The sequence below is a fragment of the Canis lupus genome, chromosome 18 (assembly GCF_048164855.1).
Source record: "Canis lupus baileyi chromosome 18, mCanLup2.hap1, whole genome shotgun sequence".
Taxonomy (NCBI): Eukaryota; Metazoa; Chordata; class Mammalia; order Carnivora; family Canidae; genus Canis; species Canis lupus.
Genome location: NC_132855.1, coordinates 26,585,568 through 26,609,526, shown reverse-complemented (window position 1 = coordinate 26,609,526; position 23,959 = coordinate 26,585,568). Strand labels below are relative to the sequence as shown.

The window sequence follows — 23,959 nt, the reverse complement described above, 5'->3', positions numbered from 1 at the left end:
CTTACTTTGTTTAGCATAATATTCTCTAGCTCTATCCATATTGTTGCAAATGGCATGATTTCATTCTTTTTTATGGCTGAGTAATATTTCATGTCATCAGTCAATGGACACTTGGGCTCTTTCCATAATTTGGCTATTGTTGATAATGCTGCTATAACCATTCAGACTCATATATCCTTTTGCATCAGTATTTTTTTTTATCTTTTGGGTAAATATCTAATACTGCAATTACTGGATCATAGATAAACATAGAGGGGGAAAAATGAGATGCAAACCAGAAAACAGACTTTTAACTATAGAGAACAAACCAAAGGTTATTGAAGGGGAGGTAGGTGGGGAATGGGTTAAGTGGGTGATGGGAATTAAGGAGGGCACTTGTTGGGATGAGCATTGGGTGTTGTATGTTGGTGCTAAGTCACTAAATTTTACACCTAAAACTAGTATTACACTGTAGATTAACTAACTAGAATTAAAGCAAAAATTGAATAAAAAAAAAATGTCAGAAGTTTAAAAGAAAATCTTAAAAGAATCAAGAGAAAAACAAATTGTTTTGAACAAAGGAAACCCCATAAGGCTATCAGCAGATTTCTCAGCAGAAACTTGGCAAGTCATAAAGAAGTGGCATGCCATATTCAAAGACCTAAAAAAAAAAAAAAAAAAATTCCAACCAAACATACTCTACCTGGCAAGATTATCATTCAGATTTGAAGGAGAGATAAAGGATTTACCAGGGAAGTAAAAGCTAACATTGCTCACCACTACTAAGTTGGCCATACAAGAAATATTACAGGGACTTCTTTAACCTGAAAAAAAATGGTACTATTAATAACAAAAAATACACAAAGGTAAAAATCTCACTGGAAAAGGTATATATACAGTAAAGGCAGGGATTAATCACTTATAAAGCTATTAAGAACACTAAAAGTCGAATGTAGTGGGGCACCTGGGTGACTCCGTTATGCTTTTGACTCAGGTCATGATCTCAGCATTGTGAGATCAAGTTCTGCATTGGACTCCACACATTCACCACGGAGTCTGCTTGAGATTCTCCCTCTCCCACTGCCTCTCTTCCTGCTTATGCTAAGGCTTGCACTCTCTAAATAGATAAATAAGTAAAATCTCAAAAAAAGGTCAAAAGTAGTAAAATTAACTAAAAATAATTAGTTAAAGGATACAGAAAATTTAAAAATGTAAAAACTGACATAAAAAACAACATAAAAAACAAAGAATGGTAGGAGAAGTAAAAATGTAGAATCTTGGAATATGTTCAAATTTAAGTTGCTATTAATTTAAAAATATACTGTTATATCCATAGGATGATATATGTGAACTACATGATAACTACAAAGCAAAAAATTATAGTAAATACACAAAAGAAAATTAGGATTCTAAGCATAACACTTAATAAAGTCATCAAATCAGAAGAAAAAAAGAGAAAAGAAAAGAAGAAAGGAAAAGACAGGAACTACAAAAACAGCCAGAAAACAATCAACAGTAAGTACTATGGCAGTAAGTACATATCTTACATATCTTTTTTTTTTTTAGTAAGTACATATCTATAAATACTTTACCTTGAATGTAAATGTACTAAATTCTCCAATTGAAAGACACAGAGTGGCTAAATCGATTTTTAAAAAGAAAAATATTTACACATGTAAATATTGACTACAAGAGACTCACTTCATAAGTAAAGATACATACACACTGAAAGTGAAGAGACAGGAAAAGATATTCATGCAACTGAAATGAAAAGAAACCTGGTGTATCTATACTCATATTAGATAAAATAGACTTTAAAACAAAGAATGTAATAAAAGACAAAGGAAGCACTATATAATGACAACATAGAGACATCAAAATATATAAAGCCGATATTAACATATCCAAAGGGTGAAACTGACAGCAGTACAATAATAGTAGGTTTTAATCCTCCTCTCTTTTATCAACAGATAGATCATCCAGACAGAAAAGCAAAAGGAAACAAGTGCCTTAAGAAACATATTAGGCCAAATAGACTAGTAGGTATATACAGAACATTCCATCCCAAAGCAGCAAAATAAACATCTTCTCAAGGGGCACATGGAACATTGTCGAGGATAGACCAATGTTAGGCCACAAAAGAAGTTTCAATAAATTCAAGAAAACAGCATATCAAACCCCTTTTCTAAACACAATGATATAAAACAAAATCAATTACTAAAGAAAACTGGAAAAACTACAAATATGTGGAGATTAAAGAATACGTTACTGAAATACTACTCAGTCATATCATGCAAAAAAAAATCTAGAGAAAAATGAAAATAGATCCCATTTTCTTACCCATAGACTTACCAAAATCTATGTGATATGGCAAAAATAGTTTTAAGACAGAAGCTCATAGCAATACAGGCCTACCTCAAGAAACAAGAGAAGACTCAAATAAATAAACTTTACACATAAGGGACTAGAAAAAGAATAAATGAAACACGAAGTTAGAGAAGGAAGGAAATACTAAAAGTGAAAGCAAAAATAAATGAAATAGAGACTAAAAAGACAATAGAAAAGATGGATGAAACTAAGAGCTGGTTCTTTGAAAAGATAAACAAAATTGACAAGCCTTCAGTCAGACTCACCAAGAAAAAAAAAAAAAAAAGAGGGCTTAAATAAATAAAATCAAAAATGAAAGAGCAGCAGTTAAAACAGATACCACAGAAATAGAAAGGATCAAACAAGACTGGTTTGAACAATTATATTGCCATAAACTGAACTATTAGAAGAAATGGATAACTTCCTAGAAATTTATAATACTCTGAATCGTGAAGAAATAGAAAATCTGAATACACCAATTACTAACAAGGAGATTAAATCAGCAATCAAATCTTCCCAACAAAGTCCAGGACCAGATAGCTTCACTGCTGTTCTACCAAACATTCAAAGAAGATTTAGTATCTATCCTCAACAAACTCTTCCAAAAAACTGAAGAGGAAAAAAAAGCTTTCAAACTCACTTTATGAAGCCAGCATTGCCCTGATAACTGAAATCAGACAAGGACATCACAAAAAAAAGAAAATTAAAGGTCAATATTCCTGATGAACATAGATGCAAAAATTCTCAACAAAATGTTAGCAAACAGAATTCATTAATACTTTGAAAGGATTATACACCATGATCAAGTAGGATTTATTCTAAAGATGAAAAGATGGTTCACTATGTCTAAATGAATCAACATGACATGCCACATGTTACAAATGAAGGATAAAAATGTTATGGCTATCTCAACAGATGCAGAAAAAGCATTTGACAAAATTCAACATCCATTTATGATAAAAACTCTCAACAAAGTGGATATAAAGAGAACATATCTCAACCTAATAAAGGCCGTAATAACAAACTCACAGATAACCATACTCAACAGGGAAAATTTGCAAGCTTTACCTCTAAGATGAGGAACAAGACAAGGATGCCCACTATTCACATTTCCATTCAACTTGGTGGTGGAAGTCTTAGACACAACCAATAGGCAAGAAAAATAAATAAAAGGCATACAAATTGAAAATAAGTTAAAACTGCTGCTACTTGCAGGTGAGACGATAAAACCCTCAAGGCTCCACAAAACAAACAAACAAAAAAAACAAAACAACAACAACAAAAACCTGTTAGAACTAATAAATGAATTCAGCAAAGCTACAGGATATAAAATTAACATACAGAAATCTGTGGTATATCTATACATTAATAATGGACTATTAGAAAGATAAATCAAGAAAACAATCACATTTACATTCACATACAAAAGAATAAAATACCCAGGACTAAATTTAATCAAGGACATGAAAGACCTATACACTGAAAACTATGAGACATTGATGGATGAAATTGGAAACAACATAAATAAATAGAAAGACATTCCATTCTCATGGATGGAAAAGCACATATTACTTTGTCTATACTACCCAAAGAAACCTACAGATTCAATGTAATCCCTATCAAAATTCCAATGACATTTTTCATAGAATTCAAACAAGTAATTCAAAACAATATTGAGAAAGAGGAACAAACCTGGAGATATCACACTTTCTGGTTTCAAACTATACAACAAAGCTATTGTATGGTAATGCCTCAAAAACAGACACATAGATCCATGGAACAGAACAGAGATCCCAGAAATAAATCATGGATATATGGTCAATTAATTTATGGCAAAGGAGACAAGAATATACAATGGGAAAACAACAGTCTCTTCATTTTTTTAAAAGATTTTATTTATTTATTCATGAGAGACACAGAGAGAGAGAGAGAAAGACAGAGAGAGAGAGAGAGAGAGTGAGAGAGAGAGGCAGAGACACAGGCAGAGGGAGAAACAGGCTTCATGCAGGGAGTCTGATGTGGGACTGGATCCCAGGACTCCAGGATCACGCCCTGGGTCGAAGGCAGATGCTAAACCGCTGAGCCACCCAAGGATCCCCAACAAGTTTTTCATTAAATGGTGTTGGAAAAATGGACAGCTACCTGCAAAACAATGAAACTGGACCACTATCTTAACATCTTACACAAAAATTACCTCAAAATGTCCTAAAAATATGAGTCTAAGACCTGAACCATAAAACTCATAAAAGGGCAGCCCCGGTGGCGCAGCGGTTTAGCGCCTGCCTTCAGCCCGGGGGTGTGATCCGGGAGACCCAGGATCAAGTCCCACGTCAGGCTTCCTGCATGGAGCCTGCTTCTCCTTCTGCCTGTGTCTCTGCTTCTCTCTCTCTGTGTCTGTCATGAATAAATAAAAACCCTTTCAATAAAATAAATAAATAAATAATAAAACTCATAAAAGAAAACATAAGGGGTAAACTCCTTGATGTTGGTCTTAGCAATGTCTTTTGGATCCAACCACCAAAAGAGACAAAAGCAAAAATAAACAAATGGAACAGAATTAATCTAAGAAGTTTCTGCACAGCAAAGGAAACCATCGACACAAGAAAAAGGCAATCTACTGAATGGAAGAAGGTATTTGCAAAGTAAGGGGTTAATATCCAAAATATATAAGGAACCTATAAAACTCATTAACAAAAAGGCAAGTAATTGGATTAAAAAATGGGCAGAGAAACTAAATAGACATTTTTTCCAAAGATAGCCAACAGGCACATGAAAAGATGCACAATCTCACTAATCATTAAAGAAATGCAAACTGAATGTCAATAAGATATCATCTTACACCCATCAGAATGGCTATTATCAAAAGACAAAAAAAAATGTTGGTGAGGATGTAAAGAAAAGAGAACCCTTGTGCACTGTTGATAGAAACAGAAGTTGGTGCAGTCACTATGGAAAATAATATGGAGGTTCCTCAAAAATGTTTAAAAAGAGGCACCATATGATCCACAAATTCCACTACTGGGTTTTGGACTGAAGAAAACAAAGGCACTAATTGAAAAAAGATATATATACTCCCACCTTCATTTACAACATGCAAGATATGGAAAAAATCTATGCACCCACTGATGAATGTGTGGATAAAAAGAAGTGGCATATATATATATATATATATATATATATATATATATTAGTCATAAAAAAGAATGAAATCTTGACATTTACAACAACATGAATGCACCTTATCAGCATCATACTGAATGAAATAAGTCACATACATTAAGACAAATATCTCATGATTTCACTTATATGTCGAAACTACAAATCAAAACAAACAAAACAAAATGCAGGCTCACAAACACAGAGAACAGACTGGTTATTGCCAGAGGGAAGAGAGATGCAAGAAATGTGTGAAGAGGAGTAAAAAATACAAATTTCCATTTATAAAATACGTAAGTCGTGGAGATATAATATATAGCATGGGGAATATAGTCAGTATTTTATTAACTTTGTAAGGTGACAGATGGCAACCAGACTTATTGTGGTACCATTTCATAATGTACACAAATGTCAAATCACTGTTGTACAACTGGAACTAATATATTGCATGTTGATTATATCTCATTAAATTAAAAATTAAAGTTCATATTTAATGAATTTAAATTTATGAGATTTCTTTGCATAAAAATATTAACATTAATCTGCAGATTGATTTTGCAAATGTTGGTTACTTTTCACTAGGCAATTTCCTATCTTCCTATTATTTGACAACAATGACATTTTCCTTTGCCCTTGGATAAATCATGAAAAGACCAATTATTAAGCTTCAAGATTTCATTTCATTGTCTTCTGATGACATGGAGTCTATTTGGGTAAAAATATATATAGAAGTCTTTGAGTCGAAATTGGATGACTAGAATGGTAACTATATATGTATCATTTTAAATTTCCTCTATTAATAAAAGATAAACATGCAATTTAAGTTTCAGTAAGAATAAGCATACATCTTAACTCTCTATTCTGGTAATAGGTAGATAATGGCCTAATTAGTTAGTAATCATTTGAAAACAAGAGCAGCATAGAAGAGACCCACACACTTCCAATGAAGAACTGGGGATAAAGTAAATGCATTCTCAAAAAGTGAAGGTGTCAGGTGGTTCAAAAATAAAGGAGAGAAGTGGGGAACAAAATATCACAGCAGGAAAATATCCCTTATCTACCATCTCTCCTTTCCTAATGCACACACACTCTCATATACATATACACAACTCATGTATAGGTACTCTGTGCGAGTACTAACAGTCATGGCACACCTGTACAAGGCCCCTTTTGGATGTTTTTCTTCTATGTGTAATTTTCATATAATAGAATGCACGGATCTTAAATTTACAACTTGATGAGTTTTGACAAATGCATATACCTATGCAACTACCAATCCAATAAAGATATAAAACATTTCTCATCTCAGAAAGTTCTTTATTCCCCTTCCAGCCAATCAACCTCCTGTGATGGTTATTTTTATGTGTCAACCTGACTGGGACAATGTGTCCAGATACTTGGTCAAACATTATTCTGGATATGTCTGTGAGGGTGTTTTGAGTGAGATGTACGTTTAAATTACGGGACTTTGAGTAATGCAGATTGCCCCCCATAATATGAATGGGCCTCATTCAATCAGGTGAAATTGAAGTTGAATCAGTTTGTTCTATCACTGAATACAACAAAAGACTCACCTCCCTCAGCCAAGAGGGAAATCTCCAGCAGACTGCCTTTGGAACAACATCAACTCTTTGGACTTCATCTGCAAATCTCCAGAAGATTGCCTTTAGACTCAAACTGCAACTCTTTCCTGAGTTTCTAGCTTGCTGGACTACCCCAACAGATTTTAGACTTAGTAAGCCTCTATAAATATATGAGACAATTCCAATAAACAAATAAAATATGGACATAAAAACCATATAAAGTTCACATATAAAAATATATATTCATCCTATTAGAGAGATATTTCCATCCTATTGCTTCTGTTCCTCTGAAGAACCTAGAATACCTCCCTTTTCATGCAATCACTGATTTCTCTTACCATAACCAACTATCCTACCTGCAATTACCCTCAGAATTAATAGCCCTTCACCTGACATTTATCCAAACACAATCTTATCTTATCAATACTAAAGTATGGAAGCTAGAATTATATTTAAATAAATTACATTTGCTTTTTCAAAAGTCAGTTTTATTATAGTATAATTTCCCTACAGAAAAATTCACTCTTTCCAGATGGATCTTTTTTTTTGTATATTTTTTTATTGGAGTTCAATTTGCCAACATATAGTATAACACCCAGTGCTCATCCCATCAAGTGCCCCCCTCAGTGCCCATCACCCACTCACCCCATCCTCCCACCCACCTCCCCTTCTACTACCCTTTGTTCGTTTCCCAGAGTTAGGAGTCTCTCATGTTCTGTCACCCTCTCTGATGTCACCCTCACGGATCTTGACAAGCACATACATGTAGTTATATAACCACTACCACAACCAAGATACAGAATGTTTCCATCATGACCAAAAGTTTCCAATACTCAATAGTCAATTCTCTCTTCCTATCATCAGGTCCGTTAACAGCCACTAATAGTCTCTGTTTTCCATAAAGTCATACAAATGGAATTATACCATAAAATAGAGTTTTATGTATGTTTTTTCTTCACTTAGCATAATGCTTTGTTGACATGATAAGTAATTCCTTTTTTTTTTTTTTTTTTTGCTTAATTCCTCTGTATGGATGTACCACAACTTGATGATCCACTCATTGGCTAGTGAGTATTTGGACTATTTTCAGTTTTTGGTGATTATGAATAAAACTGCTATATGCACTCTCATAAAGACCTTCATGCAAAGACATGTTTTTATTTCCCTTATTTAAATACCTAGATGTAGAATTGTTAGGTCAAATGGCAAATGTGCGGTTAACTTTATCAGAAACTACCAAATTATTTTGCAAAGTAGATCTACCATTTTACACAAGTGTTTTCAGTTACTCTGCACCCTTGTCAGGACTTTGCAGTTTCAGACTTTTAAGAGCCATTCTAATAGGTGTATACTGCTCTATCTTTGTGGTTTTAATTTGCACTTTCCTAATGAGTAAAGACATGAAGCTTCTTTTCATACCCTTCTTTGCTATCTGCAATAGTCAGCATCCAAAATGGCCCCCCAAATGATCCAAGGATCCTGGTATTCACATCTCTATGTATCACTCTCCTAAATTTAATAGGGCTGTGTAACAAGTAGGATATTCTGGAAATGATAATATGTAACTTCTGATCATATTTTTCCTCTTTTTTAGTTTATTGACATGGTAAATTTACATTTATTGACTTTTTTCAATGCTGAACTACCTCAGCTGCTTTTAAACACCCTGCACAGTATAAATTCATTCTACATATTCTACCGTATTTTGCACAAGGTGCAATCACAAACTCTTAAGCTGTGGAACCTCATTATTCTGCTTCACTGATGCTCATCCTCTAACCCTCAATGCTCTTGTTGCTTCATCTATCTGGATTCCTGTTTTACCTCAAGGTCCAGTTTAATTCACTTTCTCCATGAACCTTCCTCCAGTTATCTAAATTCTCTTTCCATGGGCCAAAAATTTGGACATGAGCACTATTCTAGTCCTCTTTTTATTGGCAAAAAGCCATGTCAAGAAGGAGAAACTGCTGGGGATCAAGGTAGAGTGACAAGAGTCAGTGGAGGAGAGTAATGGAGAAGCAGGGGGGCATAATACTTGAGTATTACAATTGGTATTTTTTCTTCTAGTACAATAATACAGGGAATTTCTTGTTCTAGCTCTAGGGAGATTCCAGTAATGTTATGCTCAGAGATAATGAGATAATCCTCCACCCACCCTTACTGCTCTTGGAATAATTCTGAAAGACTGTGCTCCTTTATTTTTGGTGGACCTGCAAAGATAAAAAGAACCTCCTGCTTCTCTGAAAATCCTTTGTAAAAATATGTACAAAAGAATAAGATAAAATGTTACATTTATTCACTCAGTAAATGCTAAGCAGTACCATGTGAGAAACACTGTGTTAATCTTTGTAGGGGATGTAAAAATAAAACCTATTTGACATATCTAAATATAAATTACATATAACTTCCTATACATACTTACTCTTTCTTGTATTGAAATCTCTATCTCTTTGTAGTCCCCCACCTCAGTTTCCTTCTACCTAGGGAAAAGAGCTATTCAATAGAGAAATACTAAAATATATGGTCACATTAATATTGTTAGCATCAATTTAACACTATTTTGAATGCTTTTACACAACTAGATTGATTATTAAGCAACTGTGAAATATAATCCTTCATTTGTAAAAATTATTTTGAATATTTTCTCATAATCTTTGAAAAGAAAATTAAAACCCATTTAAAGTGTAGCCAAATGGTCTTCATTAAAAATTAAAAATGAGGGTGCCTGGGTGGCTTACTCAGTTAAGCATCTGCCTTCAGCTAAGATCATGATTCTAGGGTCCTGGGATCGAGTCCCACTTTGGGCTCCCTGCTCAGCAGGGAGTCTTTCTCCATCTCCTTCTGCCCCTCCCCCATGCTTGTGATTTCTGTCTCTCATGCTTTCTCTCTCTCTCTCAAATAAATAAATAAAACCTTTCAAAACAATTAAAAATGTAAAGCACCTTGGTTAAAGCTAGCTTTTAGAATTAAAACCATATGGGAGTTCAGAACAGTGCAACTTTTGGCACAGTCAAGGTTTCCTGTGATGAAACTAGCACCTGTTATCATGGAAGTATTTTGCCACCTATTCATTTGGACATTTTCACTTTTGGCTTTAATAACAGTCTTCAGATGACAATTAAATTACCTAGATAAGAAACTGCAAATGTTAAATATTCTTTCTTAAAATTTGTCTTAGTGTGGCAGACACTGTATGGAGTAAGTGCCTGGGAAAATAGAAATTGCCAAATATTGGACTAGTACTACCCCCACTCAGATCAGAAACTTAAGAGACAACAGTAAAACTTTGGTGATTTCCATGATCCAAGATGAGAAACAAAGAAGAAAGTCTTCTACTGTAAATGATAGTGGGGATTTTTCTCCCTTACATTAGAACACAGCTAATTAAAATTCAGCTGGAATGTATAGTACTCAATGGTGAAAATCAATGTATGTCTTGAACTACATATACAAGCTGAATGCAGTAGGAATTATAGCTGGAATGTATAGTACTCAATGGTGAAAATCAATGTATGTCTTGAACTACATATACAAGCTGAATGCAGTAGGAATTATAGAGTAGGATACTTGATGAATCCCTATTTTATATGTTACTCACAATCAAATTCCGTGTGCAAGTCTTAATTCTATCTTGAATAATTTAGGAGCCAACTGCTTGAGAATATCTGTGTATTCCCCTTTCTTCTATCCTTTGATACTCTGATTTTTGGTATGCTTTTCTAGTTAAGCCTTATCAACCTAAAATAAACAATTTATTAGTTTTAGTAAAGATGTGATGGTAGAAGAATAAACAACATAAAACCGTTTATAAAAGAAATGCTTTCAAAATACACAGCTATATGAAGAGTATTCTTCAGCACCTGTTTATAAACCATCGATGTAAACCAGTCCAGTAGCTCCCAAAACCCCCACCTCACCCTCAGGACACCAAGATCCCCAGTGGATTCCTGAGATGGGACAGTATGAACCTTATATATACAATGTTTTCCCTCTACATACATATCTATGATAAAGTTTAATTTATAAATTCTGGCACAGTAATAGATTAACAATAATAATAGAATTGTTGTAACAATATATCCTAAAGTTCTGTGAATGTGGTCTCACTCTCTCTCTCTCAATATCTCTTATTGTACTGCACTCACTCTTCTTCTAGTAATGATGCCAGATGATAAAATACCTACATGAAGAGAAGAAGTGAAATGAGTGATGTAGGCATTGTGACATGGCACTAGGTACTACTGACCTTCTGAGGATAAGTCAAAAGGAAGATTATCTGCTTCCGGACTGTGGTTGACCATGGATAACTGAAACCACAGAAAGCAAAACCGCAGATAAGGGGGGACTGCTGTATAAACAGTCTGGAGTATTTGAGCTAAGAGGGAATGCAGGAAATACTCAGAGAGAAAAAGAGTACCTTGTTCACCTTTTGCTAGGTTCTGTAGAGCCATACTATACCAAGGAACTACCTCCACAAACAGAAGTCTTCCCTCTGTATAACCCCTGATCCTTCTTTGTTCCTCTTTATACCCTCCCCTTTGTAAGGTGTGTTTGCTGATCTCCTACAGAAGACAGGAAAAGCAAATGGAATCAATAAAACTCATAAGAAACATTAAATTTAGATAGTAAGTACAAAATTAGCTTATGAGACACAAGAAAAACTTGTAATGTGTTAAGCACAGATACTAAGTTAATAACACGTGAAATACATTAGATATAAATAAGGTAAAAAGGCCACTAGTGATAAAGGTGGAGAGAAAGATCAAAGGGATCAAATATTAGTATGGCACATGAGACACCAAATCTTTATGTTCTACTAATATTTATAAGGCAAAATAGATATCAAATACTTACGAGATTTTTAATTACCCTCCATCTATTAGTGACATCCATTCCGGCTCATGTGTCCTATGCCTAAGAAATGCAGATAAAATCTGTAATTGCTTAGTCAAACTAATGGGCAAGCTATACCTGTGGCAAGTCATCCTAGCCTCTGTGTCTCTCCTATAGCACAAACATTTAACCTCACCCCCCTACCATTAGCTGAGTTCCTTGTTCATTCTCAATTCTGGTCCTTTTAATCACATTGACAATGAGGATGGCTGATAAGGCAGAGAGAAAGATAAGACATGGAAGCACTGTATAACATAGTGTGGTCCTTCTAATCCTCTACCCTTTCCTAAGTATAGGTATGTTCACCTACACTATCTTTTTTCTCTGCATCTTACTCTTCACTTTATGTTGATTCAATAAACCATTAGCTTTAATAATTTTAACTTAGTTTCTGAGTCTTTCTGTTCTGTAACCTCTGGGAAAGCTTCTCTGATTGGATATTTGTAGACTTCCATTGTATCAAGGTAATTTCCCATATGATGCCCCATTCCCATCATCTCCAATGTTGACCCTCAGCTTTGCCATCCTGGCTCATGAGAACGACAGGTTTTTAAGGATTCCAGAAGGCTCTCAATGCTGTTGACCACCCCAGACTTAAAACTTGTTGCTGTCATCTACACCTAAACAAAGTGCCTCCCTACATTTGGGACTTCTGTGAAGAGATTCATTTTCCTTACATAATTTCTCTTTTTTTCTCTGACCTTTAGGTTGTCAGCTTTCTATTTTATGAGTTTTATCAAAGATAATTTTTCTACTCTAGGCTGTTATTTGAAAATTTTTTATTAAGTTATTGAGTTTTCCTCCCTCTCCTGTCCCACAAACACCAGCTATTTTGCAGCTTTTTGAGTAGGAGAAAGCAGATAGAGTAGAATGACTCAAGTCACTCAACCAAATTTTATTTCTATCCTCTGCCCATGTCTAGCAAGGACAAAAGGAAAGAATCAATTTCCACTGAAAAGTATTTAATATGTTATCAATAATAAACTGATTATTAAAATAATGAAAAGTTTTTTGGTACTCCAAATTAGGTAAAGGAATTTTCAAATTACATATATTTTTTTGACAATCACTGACACTCCTTGAGAAATAAATGTAATAATACTAGATGTGTGACCACTGGCAAGTTCCTCAACCCCTCTGTGCTTCAGTTTCCTCATTTTATAAATGAAAATAACAATAGTGCCTATCTTATAGGGTTGTATTAAAATAACAAATACATAAAAGTGCCTCAATGCCTGGCACTTAGTCGTTTCAATATCTTTATTTTGTAAATTGTTTATGTCCTCTTTTTATTTCTCTCTGTCACATTCATCTTTCCAAAAAAATAAATAGCATTGTAATTATTCACTATTTATAAAAAAATCTAGATCAATTTTAAAGAAAGTAATACTTAGAATTAGACTTTATTGAACTCTTACCATATTTCAGATATTCTGCAAAGTACTTTATCTAGAAAATCTCATCTAATACTCAGGACAACCTTATGAGTACATATACTGTTATCTCCCGTTAGCAGATAAGAAAGTAGAGAATAATCAGGATTAATTAGTTTGCCTGAGGTGACACAGCTAGAAAACAGAACGAAGTCTTAAACCAGTGAACTTACCCATTTCTGGCTCTCTAAAGTCCATAACATTAATATTATGTTTTAGTAACCCTTGCCAAAATTTCTTAAAATATCTCCCCACTCTATAATTTGCCTCTTAGTTTTGTTTATACAACTGCAACACAGAAATATTTCATTTTTATGTAGTAATATCTAACAATGCAATTTCCTTCACTGTTTTTTTGGTTAGAAAGTCATTTCCCATCCCAAGACAAGATTTTCCACACTATTTTCTAGTTGCTTTAGAGTATTTTTTCTTTTATTTACATTTAATTTATTGATAAATTTAGTGTTTATTTTTGTATTATGAAGTTAGGGATAACTTGAATTTCATCGCATATAATTAACTAATTGTCCTGGCACCATTTATTATATAATTCTTTATTTTACTAATATGTGAGGGTGCTGGCTGGCTCAGTGGGAAGAACATACAACTCTTTTACTAATATGTGAATCCATTGCAATCACACAAACTGAAGATGCATTCTTGCTCATAAATTTAAATTACGGGAATCTGAAAACATACTCTACTATGATAATGTTAGCAAATAATTATTTTGTACAGAAAAGTTAATAGCTGCACTCTAAATTAAAAATCTCTCAAGAATAAAGTAATTCTAAAAAGAAAATAGGAAAAATAATAACACCCATGTCCCCAAATTGTGTAATATGTTGGTAGCACCTACAGCATAGCATTGTGTATTCTAGAAAATTATACCCTTGGTCTATGCAGCCCTGGTCTGTGAAGCCCTAAAATGAGCAAATGTAATCATGTAATCTTAGCTGGTGGGTTAATTTGGACTCCCTCAGAAGCTGCTGCCTCCACCTCCAAAGATTCAAGTGAAAGTAATTTATTTAGGAGGTGATCTGAGAAAACACTGATAGGGAAATGAGGAATAGAAGCAGAAATGAAAAATGACCAATAATGTCATATCAAACTCTTTACCACCGTGGGCAACTGGAAGTTAAGTCTGATTCAGCGTAGACCTCCTTCCTCTAAGGTGTCCACACTAGGGAGGAAGGAACTAGAGATTTTGTGCATTAACCCCAGTCAGTTGATAGTTGACAGCTACTAGCTGTGGTGTTAACTCTCCAGCATGTCTAGAGGCCTCTGGTCGCACACCTGGCTTTAGCAGCCAGATGAGGGGGCAGAGGTTTTGAGGGGGTCTACTACAGTAGAGAGGCCTAAGGTATTAGGATGTATTAGGTGTTAGGTATTAGGATGGGTACGGACGGCTTCTGTTCCAGTTGGTAGGCAAAAATGTCATTAGTCAGAATTCATTTTGAATAAGTTACTGAATTAAGGGAAGTCTTCAGGCATGAGTCCCTTGTGATTGCTGTGAAAGAACTGAATATTCACTAGGATGTCTATCCACCTATTCTCGGCTGATTCTAGACTGATTATCTATTCTAATCTATTTATCAATCTATTCTCACACTACTACAATATTTAATCATAATAGTTATGCATTTTTAGGCAAACCCCTCCTTTTATATTTTTCTTCAGAACGTTTTTAGCTAATCTCATTTTTTCTAAATGAAATTCAGAATTTTGAATCAAGTACCACATCTGCCCAATAATAAAATCCTATTAGTAATTATATTTGCGATTTCAAAAGATAATTTAGTAAGAATTGACCTCTTTATAAAGAAGATATCATAATATTATATTCCATTATTCCACCTTTAAAAAGAAAGAAATCTTGCTATTTGAGACAACATGGATGGACCTACAAGGTATTATGACAAGTGAAAGAAGTCAGACAAAGAAAGCCAAACACCATATAATTTCATTTACAAGTGGAATCTAAAAAACAAAACAAATAAACAAAACAAGACAAACAAAAACAAAAACAGAAAACTAATAAATACAAGGAACAAACTGGTGGTTGCCAAAGAGGAAACAGGCATGGGAACAGGGAAAATAGGTGAAGGAGATTAAGAGGTATCAACTTCTAGTTATATAGAAAATAAGTCACAGAGATAATAAATATAGCACAGGGAATATAGTCAATAGGATTATAACAACTATATATGGTGACAAAAGGTAACTATACTCACTGTGGTGAGTATTTCATAATGTGTATAATTACTGAATCACTATGTTGTATACCTGAAGCTAAATATAATATTTGTCAACTACTTATACTAAAAATTAAGAAAAGACTTGAGCTCTTTAGAAAGAAAAGCAGTATTCCTGTACAAAACTGCAAATTCAACTCTTCTTTTATATCTCTCAATACATTATTGTTGCTTTATTCATAAGCCACACAAATGTTTTGGAGGATTATACCTTGATATAAGGCTTTCTTTTTTGTTTTTCAATAAAGAATATCCCATGCCTTCTCTTCATTATATCTTTTAGGTAGATGTAAATATCATAGAGGAAAGTTATTGACTTTTGTAAATTTCTCTTCCTATGTTCAATCTGTTTTTTAAATCTAAGTATTTTTCATAATTTTCTTGTTCTTGTTAGGTTATAATCAAATTATCTACAAAAAATATCATAATCTCTTCTGCATTCATAAAATTATATCATTAAACATTTGTTCCTTTGAATCAAAGTATTATCTCTAAGGTGCAATATCCTTCTAAAAGAGTAAGAACATGCTTTACTCTTAGCAGGTACTAACTTATTAGTGTGAATTCACTAATCATATCTTCTGTAGGAACACACTTCATTGAGATAATACATTAACAGGTAAAAAGAAAATGTACTGGTAGAAAGAAAAGGCTGAATATTGTTTCTAGGCCTGAGGAGGTAGGATATGAACAAAGTTATTAATCTTGGTGGGGAAATACCAAAGAAGAGTGTTCTGTCTTCAGCAATGATACTTAGGGAAGGCCTTGATCTCCAGTGGCCTTCCACTTATCAACCTGGCCCTTTTCCAGATCTCCTTCCAGCTACTGCTTCCACTCCATTTGATGACAACAAAAGCAGAGTAAGAAATGCTTTCACAAGAAGTCTGGCTCAATACCCACAAATTTTCTGAATTGCCTAGGGCTCCATGCTTGGGATATGAATAGTAGAATATTCTGGATTTGATTATTACACAGATGGGTTATGAAATATTTTTGCTAAGTTTCTGGAAGTATGTTAGCACACATACAAAAATACAGAGCTTTATTACCTCTTACTCTAGGATCCTAAGACATTAAGTATTTTTTCAAAAAATTCCATAATTTAACAATACAAAGAGATGACCTTTGGTGGAACATTAGAAGCAATTTAAATATGCTAGGAAGGAATAAAGTCTCTATCTGCAAATTCAAAATTTCTCTCTCATATGAATGAAAATAAGGAAGAAAGGAAAAGAGGCAGGGAGGAAGAAAAAAAAAAACAAGTGGAGGAAAATTTTTATGCAGCTAGTAATCCAAGTGATTTGTCAAAGAAAGAACCAGGTTGGGTTGTCATTTCTGTATTTTTTCTTCTTTTATCAGTATGCCTTTCTACAAATCATCTTCCTGAATATATTTGAGGAAAAATTATTTTGGGGGTACTGTAGATGTAAGTACCTTTCTGAAAATTATAAAAGCCTAAGAAAATTACTTTTAGAAAATATAAAACCTTTGGATGTCAAATGACTGAAGTTCACAAACTTGTTTTCAGACCCAATGAGCTAAGATTTTACAAAATAGTAGCTTTCATTATTATATTTTTGGTAAACAGAATAAGATTAACACTGTTCAATGGTTTTGGAAATCATTAAGTGGAAAATAAAAATTCCTAAAATGTAAAGTTAGAAGCACAAATTTGTGAATCACAACCAAGAGAACAACACTATGTGTTATTTTCTTACCCAGTGAAGTCAACCTTTAAAATCTCATATATTGGGATGCCAGGGTGGCTCAGTGGTTGAGCATCTGCTTTTGGCTTAGGGTATGATGCCAGAGTGCTGGGATAGAGTCCCACTTAGGGCTCTCCACAGGGAGCCTGATTCTCCCTCTACCTATATCTCTGCTCCTCTCTGTGTCTCTCATGAATAAATAAATAAAAATATTAAAACATAAAATAAAATAAAACCTCATATATTGTAGGAAGGATTATTAGAAGAAAAACAATGTTAGCATTACATAAATAATTACAAACATTTAAATACAAAATCCAGTGAATAAATATCCTTAAGTCTTAATGATAAGTTGGAATGTATCAGTTTTTTAGTAATTTTCAATGAAACATGGTTCTTTTTTTTTTTTTTTAAGACTTTATTTATTTATTCATGAGAGAGGCAGAGACATAGAGGGAGAAGCAGGCTCCATGCAGGAAGCTCGATGTGGGACTTGATCCTGGGACCCCAGGATCACACCCTAAGCCAAAGGCAGACACTCAACTGCTGAGCCACCCAGGTGTCCCAGTTCCCTTTAGTTTAATAATGAATCTGGCTGGCCTCTGTCCCTTGCTACTAAGAGGTATCCTCTAAACCCCTGGAATTTCCAAAGTGATAACAGTGTCTTTGTTTTTCATTGGGGACTTCTGGAACCATACCTAAATTTATACTAACTAGGTGACTGAAATAAGATTAACATAGTAGTCCTTTGGATGATTTATGCTAATGAGATAATTCAGGATGGAGGCTGGCCATGCCCAAAAGACTAACCATGTGATTACAGGATTAAGGCTTTGAGTGAGATAACAGCTCAACTTCTGAGGAGAGAAGGACTAGAGATTGAGTTCTCTTATGTGGACAATGATTCCATCAATTATGCCTATATAATCAAATTCAGTGAAAACTCTGGACACCAAAGTTGAGGTTAACTCCCTGATTGGCAATACATGCACTGTCATACACTGATGTGCTGGGACAGTAACCTGTCCTCACTCTATAGGGAGAAGACGATTGAAGCTATCATTAGTATAGCACTTTCCTGAGTTCTGTGAGTCATTCTAGCTAGCAATCCTCTAAATTTGTAGCTAGCTGGTCAGAAGTGAGGGTGGTTTAGGGTCTCCTTGCAGGTGATATTTGAAATGTGGGCAGTCTTATGGAGGCCTGTGCTCCTAATTTTTTTTTTTAAAGATTTATTTATTTATTCATTCATGATAGACAGACAGAGAGAGAGAGAGAGAGAGGCAGAGACACAGGCAGAGGGAGAAACAGGCTCCATGCAGGGAGCCCGACACGGGACTTGATCCGGGACTCCAGGATTGCACCCCGGGGCCAAAGGCAGGCGTCAAACCGCTGAGTCACCCAGGGATCCCTGTGCTCCTAATTTGTGAAGTTGGGCCCAGTTAGGGTCAGAATCCACTGAAGTCCTTTTTTGAATGAAGTCATGTCACATTCTAATGATATTCTTCTAAGTTATTTTAATCCTTTCTTTTTTGCTTCCCATCCTCTGTTACTGAATCCACTTAGTGATTGTATAGCCAAATTTTAAGACTGAGACAGGGTTTTTTTTTTTTTTTTTTAAGTATAATTAAGTTAAGGAGGTCACAACTTTTACTGTCATTTTTCCCTTGTTATCTTGGTGGGATGATGTTCTTACATCAGGGTTCATTTCTCCAAGCCATGTTTCTGAACATCATCTTATCTTTGCTAAATAACTATCTTAATTTTCCCAAAATTTATTTTTTATAAAGACTTTAGTTTTATAAGAATCCACAAATTTTAGGATTATCAGAATAAACTGATTTGAAAAGCAGATTTTTCTTATGACTTAGTACTCTTTTGTTAACTTATTAGAACAGTTCTTTTTTTTTTTTTTTTAAAGATTTATCCATTTATTAGGGAGAAAGGGCGCATGTGAGAGGAGGGAGGAGCAGAGGGAAAAGAGACAATCTCAAGCAGACTCCAAGCAGAGTATGGAACCCAATACAGGGCTCAATCCCAAAACCCGTGAGATCATAACCTGAGCCAAAACCAAGAGTCAGAAGTTTAACTGATTGAGTCACTCAGATGCCCTCCTAGATCTTCTATTTTAAAGATTTTTATTTATTTATTTGAGAAAGAGAACACAAGCAGGGAGAGCAGCAGAAGGAGAGGGAGAAACAGCCTCCCTGCTAAATACGGACCCTGATGCAGAACTTAATCCCAGGACCCTGGGATCATGGCCTGAGCTGAAGGCAGACATTTAACTGACTAAGCCACCCAAGCACCCCTCAGTTCTATTTTATTTTTTTTATTTATTTATTTTTCCTCAGTTCTATTTTAAAGGAAGAATTCTTCTTTAACAGCCTGACAGTTCTCACTATATTTTTTATTGTATTTTCTCTTATTTTTATAAATAGATCTTAACTGGTACTCATAATACAGAGTAAACAAACAGGTTAGCAAATTGTCTAATAAACCTCTAGAATCACCCCATTTCTTTTCTCTGCTAGAACATTCAGACATTCAAGTGTTCTAGTTAGTGTTCAAGTTATTATGGTCTCTGAGGTCTACTTCAAACATCATATACAAACTCCTGACTGTATGAAGTAATCTGCCATTAATGGGAAATGCACATTTAAATGTTTCTTTAGTTATGTAAAGTATTCCCTCATTAAGGGAAGTAGTGCTCCTAAGGAAGACTTTAATTACAAGAAAAAGAGATCCTGGCATTTCCCCCAACATGATCAAAGAAATTCATGTTTCTATTTCATTTTTTGAGGTAAATTTCAAATGAGGAAATAGATCAGAAAACCTTACCATGAAGAAATAAGATCAGAAAGTGTAAATGTCTCTGATATGGGTACAAGGAGTAGTCTATCAGGAATGTTAGCAGAGCACATATTTCACTTACCCAAGCCAAAACACCTTTTTGAGAGGTCAAAAGCTTTGCTTTCTATTCACTAAAAACAATGAACCTATGAGATGCCTGTAAATGAACGACTGTATCAGCAAATGTTTCTGTTATTGAATTCTCACGCTGTTTCTGTTTGGTAACTTTGGTTACAAGGGTTTGGAAAATGAGGAACTGAGAAGCAGTCATACCCACTTTATAAGAGAAATTTAACATTACATGTTGTTTCATTTCCCAGGAGATAAATGGCTTGAAGAAGTACAGAATCAAGACATCATGATAAAGGTTATTTGAGGACAACTGTCTAAAAGGAGGAAACTGTGGAAGGTTGACTGAACCAGGGACCATTTGCCTCCTGACTTTCTCATTTTTTTTTTTTTTTTTACCACCTTGCTTCTTAGCAGAAAGTGAATTTTAAGGAAAAGGCAAATACACTCACACCTCCTTTTTCTGTCCAACCAACTTATTTCAAAAGGTCATAACTGTACCCTAATGGAAGAACACTGGAGGGAAAACAATCAAGATGCCCAATATTTCAGCATATCTATCTTCTTTTAGTGCAAGAAATCTCAACACATCCTAAGTAAACCTAAATCTCTGTGCTTAGTGTTTATCTTCTAAGCAGACTATTATTCCTATTTATTTGGCTTGTTTACTCATCGAAATCCTGCCTTGTTCACCACTTTAAAATCAGAGTATACCCAATAAAAATAATTATATATTGGGATGCCTGGATGGCTCAGCGATTAAGCGCATCTGCCTTCAGCTTAGGGTGTGGTCCTGGAGTCCCAGGACATAGTCCTGCATCAGTTCCCTGTATAGAGCCTGCTTCTCCCTCTGCCTATGTCTCTGCCTCTCTTTGTGTCTCTCATGAATAAATAAAATCTTTAAAAATAATATTATATAATATGAATAAAAAGAGACACTGGACAAACGGGCATCCAAATAGACAACCTAGACCAATTCTGTTAATATGTAGATTATATAAGTCACTTTAGCTACTTTAGTTGGGTTTCTGAGTTTCCAGGTGAAGTAAAATCATTCAATTTTCATTTTGGAGAAAAAGAAGGTTGTAAGGTTTCTAGGAAGGAGATGTCTTTGTATTCAGGAAGTTTAGGTGGTTCTTGAGATCAGCACCTATGGGGAAGGATAAAGAAGTCCAATGAGAAGAGAGAGGAGTTGAACTATGAAGCCATTGAAATCTCCCTTTTGGGGAACACTGAAGCTGGGGCAGCTCTGGAGAGTTCTTCCAATTGGATAACGTAGCCTTTATACCTCTCATTCCCAAACCCAGATTGGGTCCTCATTGATGCAGGCTGTTCCTGGGAAGTGGAGTAATGTTGAGCCAGGTGGCTCTCTTCAGCAGATGGCCATGAGCGGGAAGGGTCTTTGTTGCAAGTCATCAGCTGTCTATTCTCCCAAGAGCTTTGTTATGTATGCTGCAAACTTGAAGGTCATGCTTTTAAAGCTGTACTCCTCCTGTTCACTTATAAAAGAAAGACGACAGATTACTCTCTCTGGGAAAGCAAAGTTATTCCAAAACTGGATGAAAAATAAATTATTTTCATTACTTAGTATGTACAAAACTGAGTAATATGATGGAAAAAGAAACTCGCCAATAGCCCTATAGGAAACAGAGTTAACAGATTTCATGGAGCTGATTTCAATAGTAACAAGTAATATTAACATGCTTCTTCCCCATTGTGTAAGGATTTGGTACAAACAACCTGGGACCCAGTTTTCTGGTAGTCCAACTTCATTCATTTATTCATTCATCCATTCATTTCTTTATTCAACCATTATTTACTCACTGCCTGCTGTGCCAAGCACTTTGCTAGGCATAAGAAATATATTATGACATGAGAGGACAGACCCTACAGAGATTGCAGACTTTAATCAAAAAATCACATGAACAAATGTGAAATCACACTTTTGACCATTGCATAACAGAGGCTCACTCTGTTAGAGTTGGCAGTTGTCCATATGAAGAGCTGTGGACATATCTGGGTGTCTCTTAGGAACTAAAACTAAAAGGACTAGATAAAATTGTAAACCTGAAAGGGATATTTATCCAGAGAGCAATACAAGACCTTTAAGTGTAGCATGTATTCAATATTTCTTTATGTTCAGATACTTTCTGAACAGCTGCTGTTCTACTTTTTGAGAATAGAGCACTGAGCAATTCATAAAAGCTCCTGCCCTCATGGAGTTTATCTGAAGATCTTACCTGAAGATGAACTGCTTATACCAAGAATGATTATCTATACACATCCTTTTCCTCAGGGAGGCATTTGATGGGCACTAGATAAAACACTCCTTTCTGATGAGGACATATTTAAAGTCTTACCCTAGTGTTCTCTATCAGTTGCTAACACAGGCTATCTGAATTTCTTTTAACTGAAGTATAGTTTCAGGTATACAACATAGTGATTCAGCATCTCTGTACATTTTTTTTTTTAATTTTTATTTCTTTATGATAGTCACAGAGAGAGAGAGAGAGAGAGAGACACAGGCAGAGGGAGAAGCAGGCTCCATGCACCGGGAGCCCGACATGGGATTTGATCCCGGGTCTCCAGGATCACACCCTGGGCCAAAGGCAGGCGCTAAACCGCTGCGCCACCCAGGGATCCCCTGTACATTTTGTTATGCTCACTATAAGTGTAGCTACCATCTATCACCATACAATGAAATTAAAATACCATTGATTATCTTCCCATGCTTCACTTTTCATCCTCATGACATTCATTCCATAACTATAAGCCTATACTTTCCACTCCCCTTCACCAACCTCCTCACTTCTGGCAACCACCAGTTTGTCCTCTCTATTTATGGTCTGTTTCTGCTTTATTTGTTTTATTTTTTAGATTCCACAAATAAGTGAAATCATATTGTATTTGTCTTTTTCAGTCCGACTTATTTCTTGTAGCAAAATACCCTCTAGCTCCATCCATGTTGTCATAAATGGCATGGTATTCTTTTTATGGCTAATATTCCATTATATATATATATATATATATATATATATATATATATATACACACACACACACACCCCACATTTTCTTTATTCATTCATCTATGAATGGACAGTTAGACTGCTTCCATAATGTGGCTATTGTAAATAATGTTCTTTTTTTTAAGAGGAGAGAGAGAAGGGGGGAAGGGCCAGAGGGAGAGAGAGAGAATCTTAAGCAGTATTATTTTTTGCTTCTTTCCTTTATAAAAAACATATTTATGGAAAAAACATCAAAATTGCAATCAATTTCTGAAAACAAGAATGACTGGAGAGGCAATTATAACATCTGAAGGATTTACCTTATGTGCAGTTTCAGATAGCTATCAAAACTTTCAAATGGGATCATTAGCACTAAAATTATACAAAACCATTAATGTCCATGAAGCTGGATATGCCTTTCCATGAATGAGGTTTATAATTCTCTTGCAATGTACTTCTGGGAACTACTGGGTAAATCATATGGGTAAATTATGATTTTTCTACAGAAAATCAGTTATGGCAATTAATTTGAACAAAAACTTGAAGTTTATTAATCAAATGCTTTAAGACACACAGACAAGATTTCACACACCAAATGTTCTACTTTAACATGCAACATAGAGAATGTGCATGTTAACATGTGACAGCCTTAAACATTTTTGTT

At 34.8% G+C, this 23,959-nt stretch overlaps 1 long non-coding RNA gene across 4 annotated transcripts in view; it reads right to left on the bottom strand.

The window, feature by feature from the left end:
• Positions 1–23,959, bottom strand: part of LOC140608891 (uncharacterized) — a 238,667-nt gene that overhangs the window by 57,595 nt on the left and 157,113 nt on the right. For 2 of the 4 annotated variants that reach the window (XR_012010873.1, XR_012010872.1), the window contains 2 exons: positions 21,577–21,787; positions 18,919–21,438 (listed from right to left, as the gene is read on the bottom strand). The exons of the other annotated variants lie outside the window; for them this stretch is intronic. This is a non-coding gene — a long non-coding RNA (uncharacterized lncRNA). Of the gene's footprint in view, positions 1–18,918; positions 21,439–21,576; positions 21,788–23,959 lie in introns of those variants that run through there. 4 annotated transcript variants of the gene reach the window in all.